Below are 26286 nucleotides of genomic sequence, written 5' to 3' on the forward strand. Positions count from 1 at the left end.
AGAGTGTAAACAACAACAACCCAGCTTTGTTGTGTATGTAACCATAGGGATTTGTGATGTCACCTAGAACCTTCACAGCAGCGACAGCTTTATGAGGAGCATCAGCACTGCTCTGCCTGAGCAGAACCATCACCGCCATAGGTTGTCAAATAACCCGGATTTAACCCACACAGGTAAGTCCAATGGGGTGCAGGCATGTCCTCTATGCTTACAGCTTCCCGTGGGTGTTGGTTTGATACCGTTTGGGGACAGCCAAGGAGGCATCTGCAGGCAACAAAGGTAGGTGTGTGCTTGTGTGTGTGTTTCCTATGCAGATCCTAAGCCCAGTGTCACATGCAAGTAGGAAGAGTAAGAAGGGTTCCTGGCAAATCCGGGTTATGGATTGCATTTAAAAAGGCCCCGTGGGAGTGCAATGGGCCCCTGTCTTGCTGCTTAGCAATAATGGTATGGGTTTAGGTTCTGCTGTGTGTACTGGTGGTTGACTGCCCCCCAGCCCAGAGTGTGCATGGAAAATTGTCTGGCAGCCTCCCTGACAGCAAGCAGTGATAGTGCCCATGAAGGGGACCTTGTTGGGCCCGCCCCTTTCACGGTTATCGCTTCTCGGCCTTTTGGCTAAGATCAAGTGTAGTATCTGTTCTTATCAGTTTAATATCTGATACGTCCCCTATCTGGGGACCATATATTAAATGGATTTTTGAGAACGGGGGCCGATTTCGAAGCTTGCTTCCGTCGCCCTATGCATTGACCCGATATGGCAGTATCTTCGGGTACAGTGCACCACCCCCTTACAGGGTTAAAAAGAAAGATTCCTACTTTCATTGCTACCTGCTTGCTGGCTAGCCAGCTAGCCAGCCCTGTGGGCCTTGCTGCTGCAGCTAAAAAACAAAAGGTGGTGCTGCTGCTGCTGCTTCTGCTGCTTCTGCTTGTGTCTGGCCGCTGTTGGAGCGTCCAGGCACAGGACTTCTGCTGCTGCTGACTAAATGGCCTCCTTAATTGGATCATTTGAGTAGCCAGCACACCTGTGCAGGTAGGGCATGACATGATAGGCAGCTGCCTTGATAGCGGGTGGGTGCTGAATGTTCCTAATTGACAAAATAAGATTAATGCTTATGAAGAAATATAAAATCTCATCCCTTCCCCAATATCGCGCCACACCCCTACCCCTTAATTCCCTGGTTGAACTTGATGGACATATGTCTTTTTTCGACCGTACTAACTATGTAACTATGTAACATAACATGGGGGGGGGGGGGGGGGTCTCCTGGCTGTTCACACAGGTGTGTCATTGCTGTACATTGACCATGCATTGCTTCTGTGGTATTGCAAAGGCAAAGACAAATGCTTCCAGCCATCCATTGCACTAATGGATTGGTCATCAGCTGGCTGTCTATGTCCCGCATCAATATAGACCAAAGTACAGAGGGTTAGGCTATGCTATTGTGCACCTACCTGATGCATCAGAAGGTGCGAGGCCCTTGCTAAATTCTGTGCACAGACTTTGAGATCTATGCTTTAGACTGTATCTAAACCTGCTCCAACATGGACTGACATTCTGGCCTACTTTCAGCCGATGCGACTTGTCTGTCGCTGAACAGTCGCTTTTTATGTATTCAGCACCTATGTATAATGTTGTAAAAATGCTCTAGAAGCTAAAGTCGCAGAAATGTCACACATATTTGGCCTGCAACTTTCTGTGCGACAAATTCAGACAGGAAAAATCAGTATAAATCCTTAGAAAATTATCCCCCAGTGTCTCCATCTGCTGGCGGTATTGAATAAGCATTGCTGCACTGATGGGGTATGCATTAGACGAAAAAAAAGAAGAAAAAGAAGAATAATACGCCCAGAAAAGAGGCGAAAAGGAGAAAAACGTAAAAAAACGTGAAAAAAAAAGTAAGAGGAAGAGAAGGGAAAAAAAGGTGGAAATGGGTTTAAAAGTGATTTCGGCGGAGAAATATATATATATATATATATATATATATATATATATATATATATACGCGCACACACACACATATATATAAACGTATTCTCCGTTGAGATATTGCAGCCGCTGCTGTGTCCAGGCCCAGGAGCCTTAGCACTGTGCTGTGATGTCACTCAATACCACTGACATCACTAGGTGTAAACAACATCTCTCCTTTGCTGTGTATGTGACTATGGAGCTGTTTGGTGATGTCGTCTATTATGGCCTTCATAGAAGCAACAGGAGATTGTTGCATCCATCTAGAACCCTCAGAACTACAGTGCTATGATGTCACTGACTTCCACAGGCCTTGCAGAGTGTAAACAACAACAACCCAGCTTTGTTGTGTATGTAACCATAGGGATTTGTGATGTCACCTAGAACCTTCACAGCAGCGACAGCTTTATGAGGAGCATCAGCACTGCTCTGCCTGAGCAGAACCATCACCGCCATAGGTTGTCAAATAACCCGGATTTAACCCACACAGGTAAGTCCAATGGGGTGCAGGCATGTCCTCTATGCTTACAGCTTCCCGTGGGTGTTGGTTTGATACCGTTTGGGGACAGCCAAGGAGGCATCTGCAGGCAACAAAGGTAGGTGTGTGCTTGTGTGTGTGTTTCCTATGCAGATCCTAAGCCCAGTGTCACATGCAAGTAGGAGGAGTAAGAAGGGTTCCTGGCAAATCCGGGTTATGGATTGCATTTAAAAAGGCCCCGTGGGAGTGCAATGGGCCCCTGTCTTGCTGCTTAGCAATAATGGTATGGGTTTAGGTTCTGCTGTGTGTACTGGTGGTTGACTGCCCCCCAGCCCAGAGTGTGCATGGAAAATTGTCTGGCAGCCTCCCTGACAGCAAGCAGTGATAGTGCCCATGAAGGGGACCTTGTTGGGCCCGCCCCTTTCACGGTTATCGCTTCTCGGCCTTTTGGCTAAGATCAAGTGTAGTATCTGTTCTTATCAGTTTAATATCTGATACGTCCCCTATCTGGGGACCATATATTAAATGGATTTTTGAGAACGGGGGCCGATTTCGAAGCTTGCTTCCGTCGCCCTATGCATTGACCCGATATGGCAGTATCTTCGGGTACAGTGCACCACCCCCTTACAGGGTTAAAAAGAAAGATTCCTACTTTCATTGCTACCTGCTTGCTGGCTAGCCAGCTAGCCAGCCCTGTGGGCCTTGCTGCTGCAGCTAAAAAACAAAAGGTGGTGCTGCTGCTGCTGCTTCTGCTGCTTCTGCTTGTGTCTGGCCGCTGTTGGAGCGTCCAGGCACAGGACTTCTGCTGCTGCTGACTAAATGGCCTCCTTAATTGGATCATTTGAGTAGCCAGCACACCTGTGCAGGTAGGGCATGACATGATAGGCAGCTGCCTTGATAGCGGGTTGGTGCTGAATGTTCCTAATTGACAAAATAAGATTAATGCTTATGAAGAAATATAAAATCTCATCCCTTCCCCAATATCGCGCCACACCCCTACCCCTTAATTCCCTGGTTGAACTTGATGGACATATGTCTTTTTTCGACCGTACTAACTATGTAACTATGTAACATAACATGGGGGGGGGGGTCTCCTGGCTGTTCACACAGGTGTGTCATTGCTGTACATTGACCATGCATTGCTTCTGTGGTATTGCAAAGGCAAAGACAAATGCTTCCAGCCATCCATTGCACTAATGGATTGGTCATCAGCTGGCTGTCTATGTCCCGCATCAATATAGACCAAAGTACAGAGGGTTAGGCTATGCTATTGTGCACCTACCTGATGCATCAGAAGGTGCGAGGCCCTTGCTAAATTCTGTGCACAGACTTTGAGATCTATACTTTAGACTGTATCTAAACCTGCTCCAACATGGACTGACATTCTGGCCTACTTTCAGCCGATGCGACTTGTCTGTCGCTGAACAGTCGCTTTTTATGTATTCAGCACCTATGTATAATGTTGTAAAAATGCTCTAGAAGCTAAAGTCGCAGAAATGTCACACATATTTGGCCTGCAACTTTCTGTGCGACAAATTCAGACAGGAAAAATCAGTATAAATCCTTAGAAAATTATCCCCCAGTGTCTCCATCTGCTGGCGGTATTGAATAAGCATTGCTGCACTGATGGGGTATGCATTAGACGAAAAAAAAGAAGAAAAAGAAGAATAATACGCCCAGAAAAGAGGCGAAAAGGAGAAAAACGTAAAAAAACGTGAAAAAAAAGTAAGAGGAAGAGAAGGGAAAAAAAGGTGGAAATGGGTTTAAAAGTGATTTCGGCGGAGAAATATATATATATATATATATATATATATATATATATATATATACGCGCACACACACACATATATATAAACGTATTCTCCGTTGAGATATTGCAGCCGCTGCTGTGTCCAGGCCCAGGAGCCTTAGCACTGTGCTGTGATGTCACTCAATACCACTGACATCACTAGGTGTAAACAACATCTCTCCTTTGCTGTGTATGTGACTATGGAGCTGTTTGGTGATGTCGTCTATTATGGCCTTCATAGAAGCAACAGGAGATTGTTGCATCCATCTAGAACCCTCAGAACTACAGTGCTATGATGTCACTCACTTCCACAGGCCTTGCAGAGTGTAAACAACAACAACCCAGCTTTGTTGTGTATGTAACCATAGGGATTTGTGATGTCACCTAGAACCTTCACAGCAGCGACAGCTTTATGAGGAGCATCAGCACTGCTCTGCCTGAGCAGAACCATCACCGCCATAGGTTGTCAAATAACCCGGATTTAACCCACACAGGTAAGTCCAATGGGGTGCAGGCATATCCTCTATGCTTACAGCTTCCCGTGGGTGTTGGTTTGATACCGTTTGGGGACAGCCAAGGAGGCATCTGCAGGCAACAAAGGTAGGTGTGTGCTTGTGTGTGTGTTTCCTATGCAGATCCTAAGCCCAGTGTCACATGCAAGTAGGAGGAGTAAGAAGGGTTCCTGGCAAATCCGGGTTATGGATTGCATTTAAAAAGGCCCCGTGGGAGTGCAATGGGCCCCTGTCTTGCTGCTTAGCAATAATGGTATGGGTTTAGGTTCTGCTGTGTGTACTGGTGGTTGACTGCCCCCCAGCCCAGAGTGTGCATGGAAAATTGTCTGGCAGCCTCCCTGACAGCAAGCAGTGATAGTGCCCATGAAGGGGACCTTGTTGGGCCCGCCCCTTTCACGGTTATCGCTTCTCGGCCTTTTGGCTAAGATCAAGTGTAGTATCTGTTCTTATCAGTTTAATATCTGATACGTCCCCTATCTGGGGACCATATATTAAATGGATTTTTGAGAACGGGGGCCGATTTCGAAGCTTGCTTCCGTCGCCCTATGCATTGACCCGATATGGCAGTATCTTCGGGTACAGTGCACCACCCCCTTACAGGGTTAAAAAGAAAGATTCCTACTTTCATTGCTACCTGCTTGCTGGCTAGCCAGCTAGCCAGCCCTGTGGGCCTTGCTGCTGCAGCCAAAAAACAAAAGGTGGTGCTGCTGCTGCTGCTTCTGCTGCTTCTGCTTGTGTCTGGCCGCTGTTGGAGCGTCCAGGCACAGGACTTCTGCTGCTGCAGACTAAATGGCCTCCTTAATTGGATCATTTGAGTAGCCAGCACACCTGTGCAGGTAGGGCATGACATGATAGGCAGCTGCCTTGATAGCGGGTGGGTGCTGAATGTTCCTAATTGACAAAATAAGATTAATGCTTATGAAGAAATATAAAATCTCATCCCTTCCCCAATATCGCGCCACACCCCTACCCCTTAATTCCCTGGTTGAACTTGATGGACATATGTCTTTTTTCGACCGTACTAACTATGTAACTATGTAACATAACATGGGGGGGGGGGGGGGGGGGGTCTCCTGGCTGTTCACACAGGTGTGTCATTGCTGTACATTGACCATGCATTGCTTCTGTGGTATTGCAAAGGCAAAGACAAATGCTTCCAGCCATCCATTGCACTAATGGATTGGTCATCAGCTGGCTGTCTATGTCCCGCATCAATATAGACCAAAGTACAGAGGGTTAGGCTATGCTATTGTGCACCTACCTGATGCATCAGAAGGTGCGAGGCCCTTGCTAAATTCTGTGCACAGACTTTGAGATCTATACTTTAGACTGTATCTAAACCTGCTCCAACATGGACTGACATTCTGGCCTACTTTCAGCCGATGCGACTTGTCTGTCGCTGAACAGTCGCTTTTTATGTATTCAGCACCTATGTATAATGTTGTAAAAATGCTCTAGAAGCTAAAGTCGCAGAAATGTCACACATATTTGGCCTGCAACTTTCTGTGCGACAAATTCAGACAGGAAAAATCAGTATAAATCCTTAGAAAATTATCCCCCAGTGTCTCCATCTGCTGGCGGTATTGAATAAGCATTGCTGCACTGATGGGGTATGCATTAGACGAAAAAAAAGAAGAAAAAGAAGAATAATACGCCCAGAAAAGAGGCGAAAAGGAGAAAAACGTAAAAAAACGTGAAAAAAAAGTAAGAGGAAGAGAAGGGAAAAAAAGGTGGAAATGGGTTTAAAAGTGATTTCGGCGGAGAAATATATATATATATATATATATATATATATATATATATATATATACGCGCACACACACACATATATATAAACGTATTCTCCGTTGAGATATTGCAGCCGCTGCTGTGTCCAGGCCCAGGAGCCTTAGCACTGTGCTGTGATGTCACTCAATACCACTGACATCACTAGGTGTAAACAACATCTCTCCTTTGCTGTGTATGTGACTATGGAGCTGTTTGGTGATGTCGTCTATTATGGCCTTCATAGAAGCAACAGGAGATTGTTGCATCCATCTAGAACCCTCAGAACTACAGTGCTATGATGTCACTGACTTCCACAGGCCTTGCAGAGTGTAAACAACAACAACCCAGCTTTGTTGTGTATGTAACCATAGGGATTTGTGATGTCACCTAGAACCTTCACAGCAGCGACAGCTTTATGAGGAGCATCAGCACTGCTCTGCCTGAGCAGAACCATCACCGCCAGAGGTTGTCAAATAACCCGGATTTAACCCACACAGGTAAGTCCAATGGGGTGCAGGCATGTCCTCTATGCTTACAGCTTCCCGTGGGTGTTGGTTTGATACCGTTTGGGGACAGCCAAGGAGGCATCTGCAGGCAACAAAGGTAGGTGTGTGCTTGTGTGTGTGTTTCCTATGCAGATCCTAAGCCCAGTGTCACATGCAAGTAGGAGGAGTAAGAAGGGTTCCTGGCAAATCCGGGTTATGGATTGCATTTAAAAAGGCCCCGTGGGAGTGCAATGGGCCCCTGTCTTGCTGCTTAGCAATAATGGTATGGGTTTAGGTTCTGCTGTGTGTACTGGTGGTTGACTGCCCCCCAGCCCAGAGTGTGCATGGAAAATTGTCTGGCAGCCTCCCTGACAGCAAGCAGTGATAGTGCCCATGAAGGGGACCTTGTTGGGCCCGCCCCTTTCACGGTTATCGCTTCTCGGCCTTTTGGCTAAGATCAAGTGTAGTATCTGTTCTTATCAGTTTAATATCTGATACGTCCCCTATCTGGGGACCATATATTAAATGGATTTTTGAGAACGGGGGCCGATTTCGAAGCTTGCTTCCGTCGCCCTATGCATTGACCCGATATGGCAGTATCTTCGGGTACAGTGCACCACCCCCTTACAGGGTTAAAAAGAAAGATTCCTACTTTCATTGCTACCTGCTTGCTGGCTAGCCAGCTAGCCAGCCCTGTGGGCCTTGCTGCTGCAGCCAAAAAACAAAAGGTGGTGCTGCTGCTGCTGCTTCTGCTGCTTCTGCTTGTGTCTGGCCGCTGTTGGAGCGTCCAGGCACAGGACTTCTGCTGCTGCTGACTAAATGGCCTCCTTAATTGGATCATTTGAGTAGCCAGCACACCTGTGCAGGTAGGGCATGACATGATAGGCAGCTGCCTTGATAGCGGGTGGGTGCTGAATGTTCCTAATTGACAAAATAAGATTAATGCTTATGAAGAAATATAAAATCTCATCCCTTCCCCAATATCGCGCCACACCCCTACCCCTTAATTCCCTGGTTGAACTTGATGGACATATGTCTTTTTTCGACCGTACTAACTATGTAACTATGTAACATAACATGGGGGGGGGGGGGGGGTCTCCTGGCTGTTCACACAGGTGTGTCATTGCTGTACATTGACCATGCATTGCTTCTGTGGTATTGCAAAGGCAAAGACAAATGCTTCCAGCCATCCATTGCACTAATGGATTGGTCATCAGCTGGCTGTCTATGTCCCGCATCAATATAGACCAAAGTACAGAGGGTTAGGCTATGCTATTGTGCACCTACCTGATGCATCAGAAGGTGCGAGGCCCTTGCTAAATTCTGTGCACAGACTTTGAGATCTATACTTTAGACTGTATCTAAACCTGCTCCAACATGGACTGACATTCTGGCCTACTTTCAGCCGATGCGACTTGTCTGTCGCTGAACAGTCGCTTTTTATGTATTCAGCACCTATGTATAATGTTGTAAAAATGCTCTAGAAGCTAAAGTCGCAGAAATGTCACACATATTTGGCCTGCAACTTTCTGTGCGACAAATTCAGACAGGAAAAATCAGTATAAATCCTTAGAAAATTATCCCCCAGTGTCTCCATCTGCTGGCGGTATTGAATAAGCATTGCTGCACTGATGGGGTATGCATTAGACGAAAAAAAAGAAGAAAAAGAAGAATAATACGCCCAGAAAAGAGGCGAAAAGGAGAAAAACGTAAAAAAACGTGAAAAAAAAGTAAGAGGAAGAGAAGGGAAAAAAAGGTGGAAATGGGTTTAAAAGTGATTTCGGCGGAGAAATATATATATATATATATATATATATATATATATATATACGCGCACACACACACATATATATAAACGTATTCTCCGTTGAGATATTGCAGCCGCTGCTGTGTCCAGGCCCAGGAGCCTTAGCACTGTGCTGTGATGTCACTCAATACCACTGACATCACTAGGTGTAAACAACATCTCTCCTTTGCTGTGTATGTGACTATGGAGCTGTTTGGTGATGTCGTCTATTATGGCCTTCATAGAAGCAACAGGAGATTGTTGCATCCATCTAGAACCCTCAGAACTACAGTGCTATGATGTCACTGACTTCCACAGGCCTTGCAGAGTGTAAACAACAACAACCCAGCTTTGTTGTGTATGTAACCATAGGGATTTGTGATGTCACCTAGAACCTTCACAGCAGCGACAGCTTTATGAGGAGCATCAGCACTGCTCTGCCTGAGCAGAACCATCACCGCCATAGGTTGTCAAATAACCCGGATTTAACCCACACAGGTAAGTCCAATGGGGTGCAGGCATGTCCTCTATGCTTACAGCTTCCCGTGGGTGTTGGTTTGATACCGTTTGGGGACAGCCAAGGAGGCATCTGCAGGCAACAAAGGTAGGTGTGTGCTTGTGTGTGTGTTTCCTATGCAGATCCTAAGCCCAGTGTCACATGCAAGTAGGAGGAGTAAGAAGGGTTCCTGGCAAATCCGGGTTATGGATTGCATTTAAAAAGGCCCCGTGGGAGTGCAATGGGCCCCTGTCTTGCTGCTTAGCAATAATGGTATGGGTTTAGGTTCTGCTGTGTGTACTGGTGGTTGACTGCCCCCCAGCCCAGAGTGTGCATGGAAAATTGTCTGGCAGCCTCCCTGACAGCAAGCAGTGATAGTGCCCATGAAGGGGACCTTGTTGGGCCCGCCCCTTTCACGGTTATCGCTTCTCGGCCTTTTGGCTAAGATCAAGTGTAGTATCTGTTCTTATCAGTTTAATATCTGATACGTCCCCTATCTGGGGACCATATATTAAATGGATTTTTGAGAACGGGGGCCGATTTCGAAGCTTGCTTCCGTCGCCCTATGCATTGACCCGATATGGCAGTATCTTCGGGTACAGTGCACCACCCCCTTACAGGGTTAAAAAGAAAGATTCCTACTTTCATTGCTACCTGCTTGCTGGCTAGCCAGCTAGCCAGCCCTGTGGGCCTTGCTGCTGCAGCCAAAAAACAAAAGGTGGTGCTGCTGCTGCTGCTTCTGCTGCTTCTGCTTGTGTCTGGCCGCTGTTGGAGCGTCCAGGCACAGGACTTCTGCTGCTGCTGACTAAATGGCCTCCTTAATTGGATCATTTGAGTAGCCAGCACACCTGTGCAGGTAGGGCATGACATGATAGGCAGCTGCCTTGATAGCGGGTGGGTGCTGAATGTTCCTAATTGACAAAATAAGATTAATGCTTATGAAGAAATATAAAATCTCATCCCTTCCCCAATATCGCGCCACACCCCTACCCCTTAATTCCCTGGTTGAACTTGATGGACTATGTCTTTTTTCGACCGTACTAACTATGTAACTATGTAACATAACATGGGGGGGGGGGGTCTCCTGGCTGTTCACACAGGTGTGTCATTGCTGTACATTGACCATGCATTGCTTCTGTGGTATTGCAAAGGCAAAGACAAATGCTTCCAGCCATCCATTGCACTAATGGATTGGTCATCAGCTGGCTGTCTATGTCCCGCATCAATATAGACCAAAGTACAGAGGGTTAGGCTATGCTATTGTGCACCTACCTGATGCATCAGAAGGTGCGAGGCCCTTGCTAAATTCTGTGCACAGACTTTGAGATCTATACTTTAGACTGTATCTAAACCTGCTCCAACATGGACTGACATTCTGGCCTACTTTCAGCCGATGCGACTTGTCTGTCGCTGAACAGTCGCTTTTTATGTATTCAGCACCTATGTATAATGTTGTAAAAATGCTCTAGAAGCTAAAGTCGCAGAAATGTCACACATATTTGGCCTGCAACTTTCTGTGCGACAAATTCAGACAGGAAAAATCAGTATAAATCCTTAGAAAATTATCCCCCAGTGTCTCCATCTGCTGGCGGTATTGAATAAGCATTGCTGCACTGATGGGGTATGCATTAGACGAAAAAAAAGAAGAAAAAGAAGAATAATACGCCCAGAAAAGAGGCGAAAAGGAGAAAAACGTAAAAAAACGTGAAAAAAAAGTAAGAGGAAGAGAAGGGAAAAAAAGGTGGAAATGGGTTTAAAAGTGATTTCGGCGGAGAAATATATATATATATATATATATATATATATATATATATATATATACGCGCACACATATATATAAACGTATTCTCCGTTGAGATATTGCAGCCGCTGCTGTGTCCAGGCCCAGGAGCCTTAGCACTGTGCTGTGATGTCACTCAATACCACTGACATCACTAGGTGTAAACAACATCTCTCCTTTGCTGTGTATGTGACTATGGAGCTGTTTGGTGATGTCGTCTATTATGGCCTTCATAGAAGCAACAGGAGATTGTTGCATCCATCTAGAACCCTCAGAACTACAGTGCTATGATGTCACTCACTTCCACAGGCCTTGCAGAGTGTAAACAACAACAACCCAGCTTTGTTGTGTATGTAACCATAGGGATTTGTGATGTCACCTAGAACCTTCACAGCAGCGACAGCTTTATGAGGAGCATCAGCACTGCTCTGCCTGAGCAGAACCATCACCGCCATAGGTTGTCAAATAACCCGGATTTAACCCACACAGGTAAGTCCAATGGGGTGCAGGCATGTCCTCTATGCTTACAGCTTCCCGTGGGTGTTGGTTTGATACCGTTTGGGGACAGCCAAGGAGGCATCTGCAGGCAACAAAGGTAGGTGTGTGCTTGTGTGTGTGTTTCCTATGCAGATCCTAAGCCCAGTGTCACATGCAAGTAGGAGGAGTAAGAAGGGTTCCTGGCAAATCCGGGTTATGGATTGCATTTAAAAAGGCCCCGTGGGAGTGCAATGGGCCCCTGTCTTGCTGCTTAGCAATAATGGTATGGGTTTAGGTTCTGCTGTGTGTACTGGTGGTTGACTGCCCCCCAGCCCAGAGTGTGCATGGAAAATTGTCTGGCAGCCTCCCTGACAGCAAGCAGTGATAGTGCCCATGAAGGGGACCTTGTTGGGCCCGCCCCTTTCACGGTTATCGCTTCTCGGCCTTTTGGCTCAGATCAAGTGTAAACTTGGTCTGGGTCAGGGGTGCGTGTTTCTCTGCTTGCAGAGGGTTTTTTCAGGAGGCGATACTGTGGTCTCAGACCGACAGAGAAGATGGCAGCTGGATTCGTTAAGAACACTATTCGGGTGAAGGTGGAGGTTTCTGATGTGGAGAAGAATAAGATCACGTTTGTGGGGCGTCGTTTGGTGGAGGACATGGCCGGGATACCGATGAAGGATGTCTTTTGCTTACAGGAAAGTAAGCGGCAAGGTATATATGATGTGAGTTTCTACACTATTAATGGGTGCCTGTCCTTTTACCAGAGCCTGCGTGAGAATGTGGAAAATACCATTATGAAGAATGTGTCATTTGAGCCTTTGTTTGAGTTGGAGGAGAAACCCCTTTTAGTCCGTGTATACAACCCGTTTATGGATGTGAAGTTGGTGGAAAATTTTTTGAAGCAGTACTGTGAGACTGTCAGAGGAGGGATTGCACAGAAGAGCATATTGGGAGTGTTTAATGCGGAGTATAAGTTTTTGGTGAAGTTGAAGCAAGATGCCAGTGGAATTTACGGAGTGCAGCATCCCCCGGCGAGTTTTTCTATTGCGGGGCAGAGAGGTTATCTTACCTACCCTGGGCAGCCCATGTTCTGCAGAAAGTGCCATATGTTTGGGCATGTGAAGGAGAATTGTGCGGCTGTGAGAGTGTGCAGGAATTGCCAGAAAGAGGGACATGAGGCCAATGCGTGTCCTGAGCCAAAAAAATGCCATGTATGTGGAGAGGCTGGACATGTGATGAGAGAGTGCCCGGAAGAGAGAAAAAGGAGGGAGGAGGAGAAGATCGAAAGACAGAAAGAGGTAGAAAGGAAGCAGGAGGAGGGAAAGAGATACCTGGAAGAGAGAGATAAAATGGAGACAAGTGCTGTGATGGAGGGGACTCCAGTTTTGGAGGGGACTCCAGTTTTGGAGGGGTCTCCAATTTTGGAGGGAAATCCCATTTTGGAGGGAAAACCCGTTTTGGCGGGAAAACCTGGACTTAAGCTTATGGAGAGCAAGACTGTGGCTGTGGTGCAGAAGGAGTTGGAGGAAGAGATGGAGAATGAGCCTGTGATTGAAGATTTTACTACCGATTCAGAGAGTGCTGTGTCTTCAGGAAGGCATAGAGGGAAGAAAGTGGCGGATGATTTGTGTCACAGGTATCCAAAAAAAGCGAGAAAGAAAGAATGGGCTGAGAGGAGTGAGGAGACTTCGTTTAGTTCGAGAAACCCTTTCGAACCATTATTTAGATCCGAGGTGGATCAGGAAGGTCATGGACAAGTACCGCTTGGTACCTTAACCCGTAGAACATCGCATTGATTGGTGTTTTCTTTTGTATATAGGTGATTGTTTTGTTGTGTTTTTTTCCTTTGTTTTTTTTCATATGGGGATAGTAGTATGTCTTTTAAAATAATTTCATCTAATGTTAGGGTGTTTAGGAGTAGGGTTAGGAGGGCTGCAATTTTGCAGGAGTTGGCAGGTATGGGGGCTGATGTTATTTGTGTACAAGAGTGTGGGTTGGTGGAAGAGGTAGGGAAGGGGGAGTGGGGATATGGGGATTCTGTGTGGTCTATGTCTTCTGTAAATAGGAATGATGGGGTTGGTGTGTTATTTAAGGATAAGAGGTTCAAGGTAGAGAGCCATACAGTGATTGAAGAGGGAAGGTGTTTGATGGTTAAGGTGGAGGTGGGTGGAGTTAAGGTTCGAATATTTAATGTGTATGCGTCTGTTAAGAAGAATGAGAGGGTGGAGTTGTTTGAGAAGTTAAAGTTGTTTTTGCCGGGGAGAGAGCCTATGGTATGTGTGGGGGATTTCAATTGTGAGATTGAAGGGAGTAAGATCGATGTATCTGGTAGGATGTTGAGGAATGTGGTGAATGATTTGAGGTTGCAAGATGTGGCTAAGTTGTGTAATGTTGATGTGTGTCCGACTTATTTTTCAGATAGGGGAAAGTGTGCTTCAAGATTGGATATGTGTTTTGTGTCAAAAGGAGTGGTGGGTAGGAAGTATATGCAAATGAAGGTATTGTATTCAGATCATGAGTGTGTAAGATGTGATTTGGGGTTTAATGTGGAATGTTTGAGTGGGCGGGGTTTATGGAAATTGAATGTTAGTTTGATGGAGGAGGGAGGGGTGTATGAGAGGTATGTGAAGAAGTATGAGGTTTGGAAGAGGAGGAAAGCTGATTTTGTGGATGTATTGCAGTGGTGGAGTTGGGTGAAGGAGAGAACGCATGTTTTCTTTAAAAGAGAGGGGTATAAGAGAGCTGCGGGAAAGAGAAGAAGGTATGAGTGGCTGCAGAAGAGATTGATCTTTTTGAAAAAATGGAGGAAGAGTGGTGGTTGTGTGGAGAGTGAGATTGAAGAGATTAAGAAGGAAGTAGAGAAGTGGATGTTGGAGAGAGGAAGAGAGATTGTGTATCAGGCTAAGTTGAATAAGTTGGAGAAGGGTGAGAGATGCTCAAGGTTTTTCTTTAAAAGGGTGTCTGGTAAAAGAGAGGAGTTGATAGAGGTGTATGATAAGAATGGTGTGATGGTTAAAGGTAAAAGAGTGTTGAGTGTGGTTGAGGATTTTTATAAGGATTTATATGCTGAGAAGGAGTGTGATATGGGTCTGCAGTCTGAGGTGATTGGGAAGATTGAGAGCAGAGTGCATGACAGGGAGGCAGATAGCCTGGTGAAAGGTGTGGGAGTGAAAGAATTGGAGTTGGTGATTAAAAGTATGGCTAGAAATAAGACACCAGGTGAGGATGGGTTGCCGGTGGAATTTTATGCTAGAATGTGGGAGACGGTTAAAGTGGATTTGGTGGAGATTTATGATTTTGTGTGCAAGAATGGTAGATTGGAGGAAAGTATGAAGAGTGGAGTGGTGGTATTGATCTTTAAAAAAGGGGATAGAAAGGATGTGAGGAATTGGAGACCGATTACGTTATTGAATGTTGATTATAAAATTCTTGCAAAGGTGTTGGCGAATAGAATGAGGGATGTGATTGATCAGGTGATTGGAGAAGAACAAGTATGTGGTGTGCCAAAAAGAAGGATAAGTGAGAATTTGGGTTTGTTGCGTGATGTATTATGGGATTGCTTGGGTAGAGATCAGTGTGTTGGAGTGTTGTCTTTGGATTTTGAGAAAGCTTTTGATAGGTTGTCACATGAGTTTTTATTTAAAGTGTTGGATAGAATGGGTTTTCCGGAAGGTTTTGTTAAAATGATTAGAGTATTGTATGATGGAGTGTATAGTAAAGTATTAATTAATGGCTGGGTTAGTAAGAAAGTGAATGTGTGTTCTGGAGTGAGACAGGGGTGTCCCCTGTCACCCTTGGTCTTTATATGTGCGATAGAGCCTTTGTTGGAGTTGTTGAGAAGGGATAAGTGTATGAGAGGTGTGAGGATTCCTGGGAGTGGTGGGAGAGACTTGAAAGTGTTGGCATATATGGATGATGTTTGTGTGATCTGTGAGTATGTTGGAGCTTTGCAGAGAGCAAAGTTGTTGGCTGGGTATTTTTGCGGTGCTTCTGGTTTTAGAGTTAATTGGGATAAGAGTGAGTATAAGGTTTTTGGAAGGATGTATGAAGTAGAGGATGTAGGGGTGAAATGTGTAGACGGAGCGATTAAGGTGTTGGGAGTTAAATTTGATGAGAGGCTGGATGGAAGAGAAAGTTGGGAAGAGGTTGGTGTTAGAATAAAGAGGAAGTTGGATTTTTGGAGTATGAGAGAGTTGTCAATGATTGGTAAGATTGTGGTGATCAAGAGTGTGATATTGCCGATCCTGTTGTATGTGGCTTTGGTGTTTCCACCAGGTTATATGACACTGAGAAAGTTGAATAGGATTTTGTTTGTATTTTTCTGGGGGTCGAAAGTGGAGAAGGTGAGAAGAGAGAATGTGATGAAAGAGTGTAGGAATGGAGGAATGAATTTTCCTAATGTTGAAGTGTATCTGGGGATTAATCTATTGTTTGCTGTGAGGAGAAGTATGGGAGAGCAGTGGAAATTTGCATGTATGATGAGGTTTCTAGGAGGGGGTGTGTTATGCAGATTAGGGTGGATGGAGAGAGATCTGAGAAAGCCGTATGCTTTGGTGAGTCCTGGTTGGTATGGGTTTGTTGAGGTGTTCATGAGAAAGTTTGGTTTGATAGGTGTGAGACAGGATGTGTTAAAGGAGAAGAAGAGTATGGTGAAGTGTATTAGGGAGAAGGAAGTTCAGTGTAATATTAATATGGTGAGAGGACAGAATGTGAGTAAAGTGTGGAAGAGTTTGCAGACAGATGGTATGACTAATAGACAGAGAGAGATTGTATGGCAGAGTTTGCATGGTGCATTGCCAGTAAGAGAGGTACAGAAGAGTCGGGGGATTGGAAGGAGTGAGAGATGTCCGAGAGAGGGTTGTGGAGGGAATGAGAGTATTATGCATTTGTTTTGGAATTGTGATAGAGCGCAAGAAGTGTGGAAGGGAATTGGTCCGTTGGCCAAAGAATTGATGGGGGTAAGAAAGTGGTCTTTTGAAGTGATTATGTTTGGTCTGGCGGTGGTAGGTGGGAGGAAGGAGAGAATGTTATATGTGTTGTTAGCGATAATTAAGGAGGTATTGTGGGATGTTAGGAATTTGTATATATTTAAGAAGAAGGATGTGTCGGTTGAAGAGTGTATGAGAATGATATTAGATAGATTGCATACTGTATATTTGTGGGATAAGAAGAGATTTGGAGAGGATGATGCGGAGGGGACTTGGAAGTTTTTAAAATGGAGACACGTGGTGAGGGTTTGAGGGTGGTGTGTTGTTATGCTATGTACTTTGTTTTTGGGTGTATTTTGTTATATGTTGATAAAGTAACCTAATGATGAGTTTGATGAATTGTGACTAAGTTCAGTAAATCTGAGAGGCAAACGTGAAGTAAACCTGAACGATTAAGTTTTAATTCAAACCTGAAGGTTTTAAAAAAAAAAAAAAAAAAAAAAAAAATCTGTTCTTATCAGTTTAATATCTGATACGTCCCCTATCTGGGGACCATATATTAAATGGATTTTTGAGAACGGGGGCCGATTTCGAAGCTTGCTTCCGTCGCCCTATGCATTGACCCGATATGGCAGTATCTTCGGGTACAGTGCACCACCCCCTTACAGGGTTAAAAAGAAAGATTCCTACTTTCATTGCTACCTGCTTGCTGGCTAGCCAGCTAGCCAGCCCTGTGGGCCTTGCTGCTGCAGCCAAAAAACAAAAGGTGGTGCTGCTGCTGCTGCTTCTGCTGCTTCTGCTTGTGTCTGGCCGCTGTTGGAGCGTCCAGGCACAGGACTTCTGCTGCTGCTGACTAAATGGCCTCCTTAATTGGATCATTTGAGTAGCCAGCACACCTGTGCAGGTAGGGCATGACATGATAGGCAGCTGCCTTGATAGCGGGTGGGTGCTGAATGTTCCTAATTGACAAAATAAGATTAATGCTTATGAAGAAATATAAAATCTCATCCCTTCCCCAATATCGCGCCACACCCCTACCCCTTAATTCCCTGGTTGAACTTGATGGACATATGTCTTTTTTCGACCGTACTAACTATGTAACTATGTAACATAACATGGGGGGGGGGGGGGGGGGGTCTCCTGGCTGTTCACACAGGTGTGTCATTGCTGTACATTGACCATGCATTGCTTCTGTGGTATTGCAAAGGCAAAGACAAATGCTTCCAGCCATCCATTGCACTAATGGATTGGTCATCAGCTGGCTGTCTATGTCCCGCATCAATATAGACCAAAGTACAGAGGGTTAGGCTATGCTATTGTGCACCTACCTGATGCATCAGAAGGTGCGAGGCCCTTGCTAAATTCTGTGCACAGACTTTGAGATCTATACTTTAGACTGTATCTAAACCTGCTCCAACATGGACTGACATTCTGGCCTACTTTCAGCCGATGCGACTTGTCTGTCGCTGAACAGTCGCTTTTTATGTATTCAGCACCTATGTATAATGTTGTAAAAATGCTCTAGAAGCTAAAGTCGCAGAAATGTCACACATATTTGGCCTGCAACTTTCTGTGCGACAAATTCAGACAGGAAAAATCAGTATAAATCCTTAGAAAATTATCCCCCAGTGTCTCCATCTGCTGGCGGTATTGAATAAGCATTGCTGCACTGATGGGGTATGCATTAGACGAAAAAAAAGAAGAAAAAGAAGAATAATACGCCCAGAAAAGAGGCGAAAAGGAGAAAAACGTAAAAAAACGTGAAAAAAAAGTAAGAGGAAGAGAAGGGAAAAAAAGGTGGAAATGGGTTTAAAAGTGATTTCGGCGGAGAAATATATATATATATATATATATATATATATATATATATATACGCGCACACACACACATATATATAAACGTATTCTCCGTTGAGATATTGCAGCCGCTGCTGTGTCCAGGCCCAGGAGCCTTAGCACTGTGCTGTGATGTCACTCAATACCACTGACATCACTAGGTGTAAACAACATCTCTCCTTTGCTGTGTATGTGACTATGGAGCTGTTTGGTGATGTCGTCTATTATGGCCTTCATAGAAGCAACAGGAGATTGTTGCATCCATCTAGAACCCTCAGAACTACAGTGCTATGATGTCACTGACTTCCACAGGCCTTGCAGAGTGTAAACAACAACAACCCAGCTTTGTTGTGTATGTAACCATAGGGATTTGTGATGTCACCTAGAACCTTCACAGCAGCGACAGCTTTATGAGGAGCATCAGCACTGCTCTGCCTGAGCAGAACCATCACCGCCATAGGTTGTCAAATAACCCGGATTTAACCCACACAGGTAAGTCCAATGGGGTGCAAGCATGTCCTCTATGCTTACAGCTTCCCGTGGGTGTTGGTTTGATACCGTTTGGGGACAGCCAAGGAGGCATCTGCAGGCAACAAAGGTAGGTGTGTGCTTGTGTGTGTGTTTCCTATGCAGATCCTAAGCCCAGTGTCACATGCAAGTAGGAGGAGTAAGAAGGGTTCCTGGCAAATCCGGGTTATGGATTGCATTTAAAAAGGCCCCGTGGGAGTGCAATGGGCCCCTGTCTTGCTGCTTAGCAATAATGGTATGGGTTTAGGTTCTGCTGTGTGTACTGGTGGTTGACTGCCCCCCAGCCCAGAGTGTGCATGGAAAATTGTCTGGCAGCCTCCCTGACAGCAAGCAGTGATAGTGCCCATGAAGGGGACCTTGTTGGGCCCGCCCCTTTCACGGTTATCGCTTCTCGGCCTTTTGGCTAAGATCAAGTGTAGTATCTGTTCTTATCAGTTTAATATCTGATACGTCCCCTATCTGGGGACCATATATTAAATGGATTTTTGAGAACGGGGGCCGATTTCGAAGCTTGCTTCCGTCGCCCTATGCATTGACCCGATATGGCAGTATCTTCGGGTACAGTGCACCACCCCCTTACAGGGTTAAAAAGAAAGATTCCTACTTTCATTGCTACCTGCTTGCTGGCTAGCCAGCTAGCCAGCCCTGTGGGCCTTGCTGCTGCAGCCAAAAAACAAAAGGTGGTGCTGCTGCTGCTGCTTCTGCTGCTTCTGCTTGTGTCTGGCCGCTGTTGGAGCGTCCAGGCACAGGACTTCTGCTGCTGCTGACTAAATGGCCTCCTTAATTGGATCATTTGAGTAGCCAGCACACCTGTGCAGGTAGGGCATGACATGATAGGCAGCTGCCTTGATAGCGGGTGGGTGCTGAATGTTCCTAATTGACAAAATAAGATTAATGCTTATGAAGAAATATAAAATCTCATCCCTTCCCCAATATCGCGCCACACCCCTACCCCTTAATTCCCTGGTTGAACTTGATGGACATATGTCTTTTTTCGACCGTACTAACTATGTAACTATGTAACATAACATGGGGGGGGGGGGGGGGGGGGGTCTCCTGGCTGTTCACACAGGTGTGTCATTGCTGTACATTGACCATGCATTGCTTCTGTGGTATTGCAAAGGCAAAGACAAATGCTTCCAGCCATCCATTGCACTAATGGATTGGTCATCAGCTGGCTGTCTATGTCCCGCATCAATATAGACCAAAGTACAGAGGGTTAGGCTATGCTATTGTGCACCTACCTGATGCATCAGAAGGTGCGAGGCCCTTGCTAAATTCTGTGCACAGACTTTGAGATCTATACTTTAGACTGTATCTAAACCTGCTCCAACATGGACTGACATTCTGGCCTACTTTCAGCCGATGCGACTTGTCTGTCGCTGAACAGTCGCTTTTTATGTATTCAGCACCTATGTATAATGTTGTAAAAATGCTCTAGAAGCTAAAGTCGCAGAAATGTCACACATATTTGGCCTGCAACTTTCTGTGCGACAAATTCAGACAGGAAAAATCAGTATAAATCCTTAGAAAATTATCCCCCAGTGTCTCCATCTGCTGGCGGTATTGAATAAGCATTGCTGCACTGATGGGGTATGCATTAGACGAAAAAAAAGAAGAAAAAGAAGAATAATACGCCCAGAAAAGAGGCGAAAAGGAGAAAAACGTAAAAAAACGTGAAAAAAAAGTAAGAGGAAGAGAAGGGAAAAAAAGGTGGAAATGGGTTTAAAAGTGATTTCGGCGGAGAAATATATATATATATATATATATATATATATATATATATATATATACGCGCACACACACACATATATATAAACGTATTCTCCGTTGAGATATTGCAGCCGCTGCTGTGTCCAGGCCCAGGAGCCTTAGCACTGTGCTGTGATGTCACTCAATACCACTGACATCACTAGGTGTAAACAACATCTCTCCTTTGCTGTGTATGTGACTATGGAGCTGTTTGGTGATGTCGTCTATTATGGCCTTCATAGAAGCAACAGGAGATTGTTGCATCCATCTAGAACCCTCAGAACTACAGTGCTATGATGTCACTGACTTCCACAGGCCTTGCAGAGTGTAAACAACAACAACCCAGCTTTGTTGTGTATGTAACCATAGGGATTTGTGATGTCACCTAGAACCTTCACAGCAGCGACAGCTTTATGAGGAGCATCAGCACTGCTCTGCCTGAGCAGAACCATCACCGCCATAGGTTGTCAAATAACCCGGATTTAACCCACACAGGTAAGTCCAATGGGGTGCAGGCATGTCCTCTATGCTTACAGCTTCCCGTGGGTGTTGGTTTGATACCGTTTGGGGACAGCCAAGGAGGCATCTGCAGGCAACAAAGGTAGGTGTGTGCTTGTGTGTGTGTTTCCTATGCAGATCCTAAGCCCAGTGTCACATGCAAGTAGGAGGAGTAAGAAGGGTTCCTGGCAAATCCGGGTTATGGATTGCATTTAAAAAGGCCCCGTGGGAGTGCAATGGGCCCCTGTCTTGCTGCTTAGCAATAATGGTATGGGTTTAGGTTCTGCTGTGTGTACTGGTGGTTGACTGCCCCCCAGCCCAGAGTGTGCATGGAAAATTGTCTGGCAGCCTCCCTGACAGCAAGCAGTGATAGTGCCCATGAAGGGGACCTTGTTGGGCCCGCCCCTTTCACGGTTATCGCTTCTCGGCCTTTTGGCTAAGATCAAGTGTAGTATCTGTTCTTATCAGTTTAATATCTGATACGTCCCCTATCTGGGGACCATATATTAAATGGATTTTTGAGAACGGGGGCCGATTTCGAAGCTTGCTTCCGTCGCCCTATGCATTGACCCGATATGGCAGTATCTTCGGGTACAGTGCACCACCCCCTTACAGGGTTAAAAAGAAAGATTCCTACTTTCATTGCTACCTGCTTGCTGGCTAGCCAGCTAGCCAGCCCTGTGGGCCTTGCTGCTGCAGCCAAAAAACAAAAGGTGGTGCTGCTGCTGCTGCTTCTGCTGCTTCTGCTTGTGTCTGGCCGCTGTTGGAGCGTCCAGGCACAGGACTTCTGCTGCTGCTGACTAAATGGCCTCCTTAATTGGATCATTTGAGTAGCCAGCACACCTGTGCAGGTAGGGCATGACATGATAGGCAGCTGCCTTGATAGCGGGTGGGTGCTGAATGTTCCTAATTGACAAAATAAGATTAATGCTTATGAAGAAATATAAAATCTCATCCCTTCCCCAATATCGCGCCACACCCCTACCCCTTAATTCCCTGGTTGAACTTGATGGACATATGTCTTTTTTCGACCGTACTAACTATGTAACTATGTAACATAACATGGGGGGGGGGGGGGGGGGTCTCCTGGCTGTTCACACAGGTGTGTCATTGCTGTACATTGACCATGCATTGCTTCTGTGGTATTGCAAAGGCAAAGACAAATGCTTCCAGCCATCCATTGCACTAATGGATTGGTCATCAGCTGGCTGTCTATGTCCCGCATCAATATAGACCAAAGTACAGAGGGTTAGGCTATGCTATTGTGCACCTACCTGATGCATCAGAAGGTGCGAGGCCCTTGCTAAATTCTGTGCACAGACTTTGAGATCTATACTTTAGACTGTATCTAAACCTGCTCCAACATGGACTGACATTCTGGCCTACTTTCAGCCGATGCGACTTGTCTGTCGCTGAACAGTCGCTTTTTATGTATTCAGCACCTATGTATAATGTTGTAAAAATGCTCTAGAAGCTAAAGTCGCAGAAATGTCACACATATTTGGCCTGCAACTTTCTGTGCGACAAATTCAGACAGGAAAAATCAGTATAAATCCTTAGAAAATTATCCCCCAGTGTCTCCATCTGCTGGCGGTATTGAATAAGCATTGCTGCACTGATGGGGTATGCATTAGACGAAAAAAAAGAAGAAAAAGAAGAATAATACGCCCAGAAAAGAGGCGAAAAGGAGAAAAACGTAAAAAAACGTGAAAAAAAAGTAAGAGGAAGAGAAGGGAAAAAAAGGTGGAAATGGGTTTAAAAGTGATTTCGGCGGAGAAATATATATATATATATATATATATATATATATATATATATATATATATATATACGCGCACACACACACATATATATAAACGTATTCTCCGTTGAGATATTGCAGCCGCTGCTGTGTCCAGGCCCAGGAGCCTTAGCACTGTGCTGTGATGTCACTCAATACCACTGACATCACTAGGTGTAAACAACATCTCTCCTTTGCTGTGTATGTGACTATGGAGCTGTTTGGTGATGTCGTCTATTATGGCCTTCATAGAAGCAACAGGAGATTGTTGCATCCATCTAGAACCCTCAGAACTACAGTGCTATGATGTCACTGACTTCCACAGGCCTTGCAGAGTGTAAACAACAACAACCCAGCTTTGTTGTGTATGTAACCATAGGGATTTGTGATGTCACCTAGAACCTTCACAGCAGCGACAGCTTTATGAGGAGCATCAGCACTGCTCTGCCTGAGCAGAACCATCACCGCCATAGGTTGTCAAATAACCCGGATTTAACCCACACAGGTAAGTCCAATGGGGTGCAGGCATGTCCTCTATGCTTACAGCTTCCCGTGGGTGTTGGTTTGATACCGTTTGGGGACAGCCAAGGAGGCATCTGCAGGCAACAAAGGTAGGTGTGTGCTTGTGTGTGTGTTTCCTATGCAGATCCTAAGCCCAGTGTCACATGCAAGTAGGAGGAGTAAGAAGGGTTCCTGGCAAATCCGGGTTATGGATTGCATTTAAAAAGGCCCCGTGGGAGTGCAATGGGCCCCTGTCTTGCTGCTTAGCAATAATGGTATGGGTTTAGGTTCTGCTGTGTGTACTGGTGGTTGACTGCCCCCCAGCCCAGAGTGTGCATGGAAAATTGTCTGGCAGCCTCCCTGACAGCAAGCAGTGATAGTGCCCATGAAGGGGACCTTGTTGGGCCCACCCCTTTCACGGTTATCGCTTCTCGGCCTTTTGGCTAAGATCAAGTGTAGTATCTGTTCTTATCAGTTTAATATCTGATACGTCCCCTATCTGGGGACCATATATTAAATGGATTTTTGAGAACGGGGGCCGATTTCGAAGCTTGCTTCCGTCGCCCTATGCATTGACCCGATATGGCAGTATCTTCGGGTACAGTGCACCACCCCCTTACAGGGTTAAAAAGAAAGATTCCTACTTTCATTGCTACCTGCTTGCTGGCTAGCCAGCTAGCCAGCCCTGTGGGCCTTGCTGCTGCAGCCAAAAAACAAAAGGTGGTGCTGCTGCTGCTGCTTCTGCTGCTTCTGCTTGTGTCTGGCCGCTGTTGGAGCGTCCAGGCACAGGACTTCTGCTGCTGCTGACTAAATGGCCTCCTTAATTGGATCATTTGAGTAGCCAGCACACCTGTGCAGGTAGGGCATGACATGATAGGCAGCTGCCTTGATAGCGGGTGGGTGCTGAATGTTCCTAATTGACAAAATAAGATTAATGCTTATGAAGAAATATAAAATCTCATCCCTTCCCCAATATCGCGCCACACCCCTACCCCTTAATTCCCTGGTTGAACTTGATGGACATATGTCTTTTTTCGACCGTACTAACTATGTAACTATGTAACATAACATGGGGGGGGGGGGGGGGTCTCCTGGCTGTTCACACAGGTGTGTCATTGCTGTACATTGACCATGCATTGCTTCTGTGGTATTGCAAAGGCAAAGACAAATGCTTCCAGCCATCCATTGCACTAATGGATTGGTCATCAGCTGGCTGTCTATGTCCCGCATCAATATAGACCAAAGTACAGAGGGTTAGGCTATGCTATTGTGCACCTACCTGATGCATCAGAAGGTGCGAGGCCCTTGCTAAATTCTGTGCACAGACTTTGAGATCTATACTTTAGACTGTATCTAAACCTGCTCCAACATGGACTGACATTCTGGCCTACTTTCAGCCGATGCGACTTGTCTGTCGCTGAACAGTCGCTTTTTATGTATTCAGCACCTATGTATAATGTTGTAAAAATGCTCTAGAAGCTAAAGTCGCAGAAATGTCACACATATTTGGCCTGCAACTTTCTGTGCGACAAATTCAGACAGGAAAAATCAGTATAAATCCTTAGAAAATTATCCCCCAGTGTCTCCATCTGCTGGCGGTATTGAATAAGCATTGCTGCACTGATGGGGTATGCATTAGACGAAAAAAAAGAAGAAAAAGAAGAATAATACGCCCAGAAAAGAGGCGAAAAGGAGAAAAACGTAAAAAAACGTGAAAAAAAAGTAAGAGGAAGAGAAGGGAAAAAAAGGTGGAAATGGGTTTAAAAGTGATTTCGGCGGAGAAATATATATATATATATATATATATATATATATATATATATATATATACGCGCACACACACACATATATATAAACGTATTCTCCGTTGAGATATTGCAGCCGCTGCTGTGTCCAGGCCCAGGAGCCTTAGCACTGTGCTGTGATGTCACTCAATACCACTGACATCACTAGGTGTAAACAACATCTCTCCTTTGCTGTGTATGTGACTATGGAGCTGTTTGGTGATGTCGTCTATTATGGCCTTCATAGAAGCAACAGGAGATTGTTGCATCCATCTAGAACCCTCAGAACTACAGTGCTATGATGTCACTGACTTCCACAGGCCTTGCAGAGTGTAAACAACAACAACCCAGCTTTGTTGTGTATGTAACCATAGGGATTTGTGATGTCACCTAGAACCTTCACAGCAGCGACAGCTTTATGAGGAGCATCAGCACTGCTCTGCCTGAGCAGAACCATCACCGCCATAGGTTGTCAAATAACCCGGATTTAACCCACACAGGTAAGTCCAATGGGGTGCAGGCATGTCCTCTATGCTTACAGCTTCCCGTGGGTGTTGGTTTGATACCGTTTGGGGACAGCCAAGGAGGCATCTGCAGGCAACAAAGGTAGGTGTGTGCTTGTGTGTGTGTTTCCTATGCAGATCCTAAGCCCAGTGTCACATGCAAGTAGGAGGAGTAAGAAGGGTTCCTGGCAAATCCGGGTTATGGATTGCATTTAAAAAGGCCCCGTGGGAGTGCAATGGGCCCCTGTCTTGCTGCTTAGCAATAATGGTATGGGTTTAGGTTCTGCTGTGTGTACTGGTGGTTGACTGCCCCCCAGCCCAGAGTGTGCATGGAAAATTGTCTGGCAGCCTCCCTGACAGCAAGCAGTGATAGTGCCCATGAAGGGGACCTTGTTGGGCCCGCCCCTTTCACGGTTATCGCTTCTCGGCCTTTTGGCTAAGATCAAGTGTAGTATCTGTTCTTATCAGTTTAATATCTGATACGTCCCCTATCTGGGGACCATATATTAAATGGATTTTTGAGAACGGGGGCCGATTTCGAAGCTTGCTTCCGTCGCCCTATGCATTGACCCGATATGGCAGTATCTTCGGGTACAGTGCACCACCCCCTTACAGGGTTAAAAAGAAAGATTCCTACTTTCATT

At 45.5% G+C, this 26286-nt stretch overlaps 9 non-coding genes and 1 pseudogene across 9 annotated transcripts; all 10 read left to right on the forward strand.

The window, feature by feature from the left end:
* The first annotated feature begins 592 nt into the window (after positions 1 to 592).
* On the forward strand, positions 593 to 783 carry LOC130305740 (U2 spliceosomal RNA). The gene has a single exon (XR_008855185.1). It is a non-coding gene; the product is annotated as a U2 spliceosomal RNA (small nuclear RNA).
* A 2089-nt stretch (positions 784 to 2872) lies between these two features.
* On the forward strand, positions 2873 to 3063 carry LOC130305741 (U2 spliceosomal RNA). The gene has a single exon (XR_008855186.1). It is a non-coding gene; the product is annotated as a U2 spliceosomal RNA (small nuclear RNA).
* Positions 3064 to 5143: 2080 nt separating this feature from the next.
* LOC130305742 (U2 spliceosomal RNA) lies at positions 5144 to 5334 on the forward strand. Its single transcript, XR_008855187.1, has one exon. It is a non-coding gene; the product is annotated as a U2 spliceosomal RNA (small nuclear RNA).
* Positions 5335 to 7425: 2091 nt separating this feature from the next.
* LOC130305743 (U2 spliceosomal RNA) lies at positions 7426 to 7616 on the forward strand. The gene has a single exon (XR_008855188.1). It is a non-coding gene; the product is annotated as a U2 spliceosomal RNA (small nuclear RNA).
* A 2081-nt stretch (positions 7617 to 9697) lies between these two features.
* LOC130305744 (U2 spliceosomal RNA) lies at positions 9698 to 9888 on the forward strand. Its single transcript, XR_008855189.1, has one exon. It is a non-coding gene; the product is annotated as a U2 spliceosomal RNA (small nuclear RNA).
* A 7025-nt stretch (positions 9889 to 16913) lies between these two features.
* Positions 16914 to 17121, forward strand: LOC130305756 (U2 spliceosomal RNA; annotated as a pseudogene).
* A 2086-nt stretch (positions 17122 to 19207) lies between these two features.
* Positions 19208 to 19398, forward strand: LOC130305746 (U2 spliceosomal RNA). Its single transcript, XR_008855190.1, has one exon. It is a non-coding gene; the product is annotated as a U2 spliceosomal RNA (small nuclear RNA).
* A 2092-nt stretch (positions 19399 to 21490) lies between these two features.
* LOC130305747 (U2 spliceosomal RNA) lies at positions 21491 to 21681 on the forward strand. Its single transcript, XR_008855191.1, has one exon. It is a non-coding gene; the product is annotated as a U2 spliceosomal RNA (small nuclear RNA).
* Positions 21682 to 23778: 2097 nt separating this feature from the next.
* On the forward strand, positions 23779 to 23969 carry LOC130305748 (U2 spliceosomal RNA). The gene has a single exon (XR_008855192.1). It is a non-coding gene; the product is annotated as a U2 spliceosomal RNA (small nuclear RNA).
* Positions 23970 to 26058: 2089 nt separating this feature from the next.
* LOC130305750 (U2 spliceosomal RNA) lies at positions 26059 to 26249 on the forward strand. The gene has a single exon (XR_008855194.1). It is a non-coding gene; the product is annotated as a U2 spliceosomal RNA (small nuclear RNA).
* The last annotated feature ends 37 nt before the right edge of the window (positions 26250 to 26286 follow it).

The sequence above is a fragment of the Hyla sarda genome, unplaced genomic scaffold (genome assembly GCF_029499605.1).
Source record: "Hyla sarda isolate aHylSar1 unplaced genomic scaffold, aHylSar1.hap1 scaffold_1330, whole genome shotgun sequence".
In the NCBI taxonomy this organism is placed as follows: domain Eukaryota; kingdom Metazoa; phylum Chordata; class Amphibia; order Anura; family Hylidae; genus Hyla; species Hyla sarda.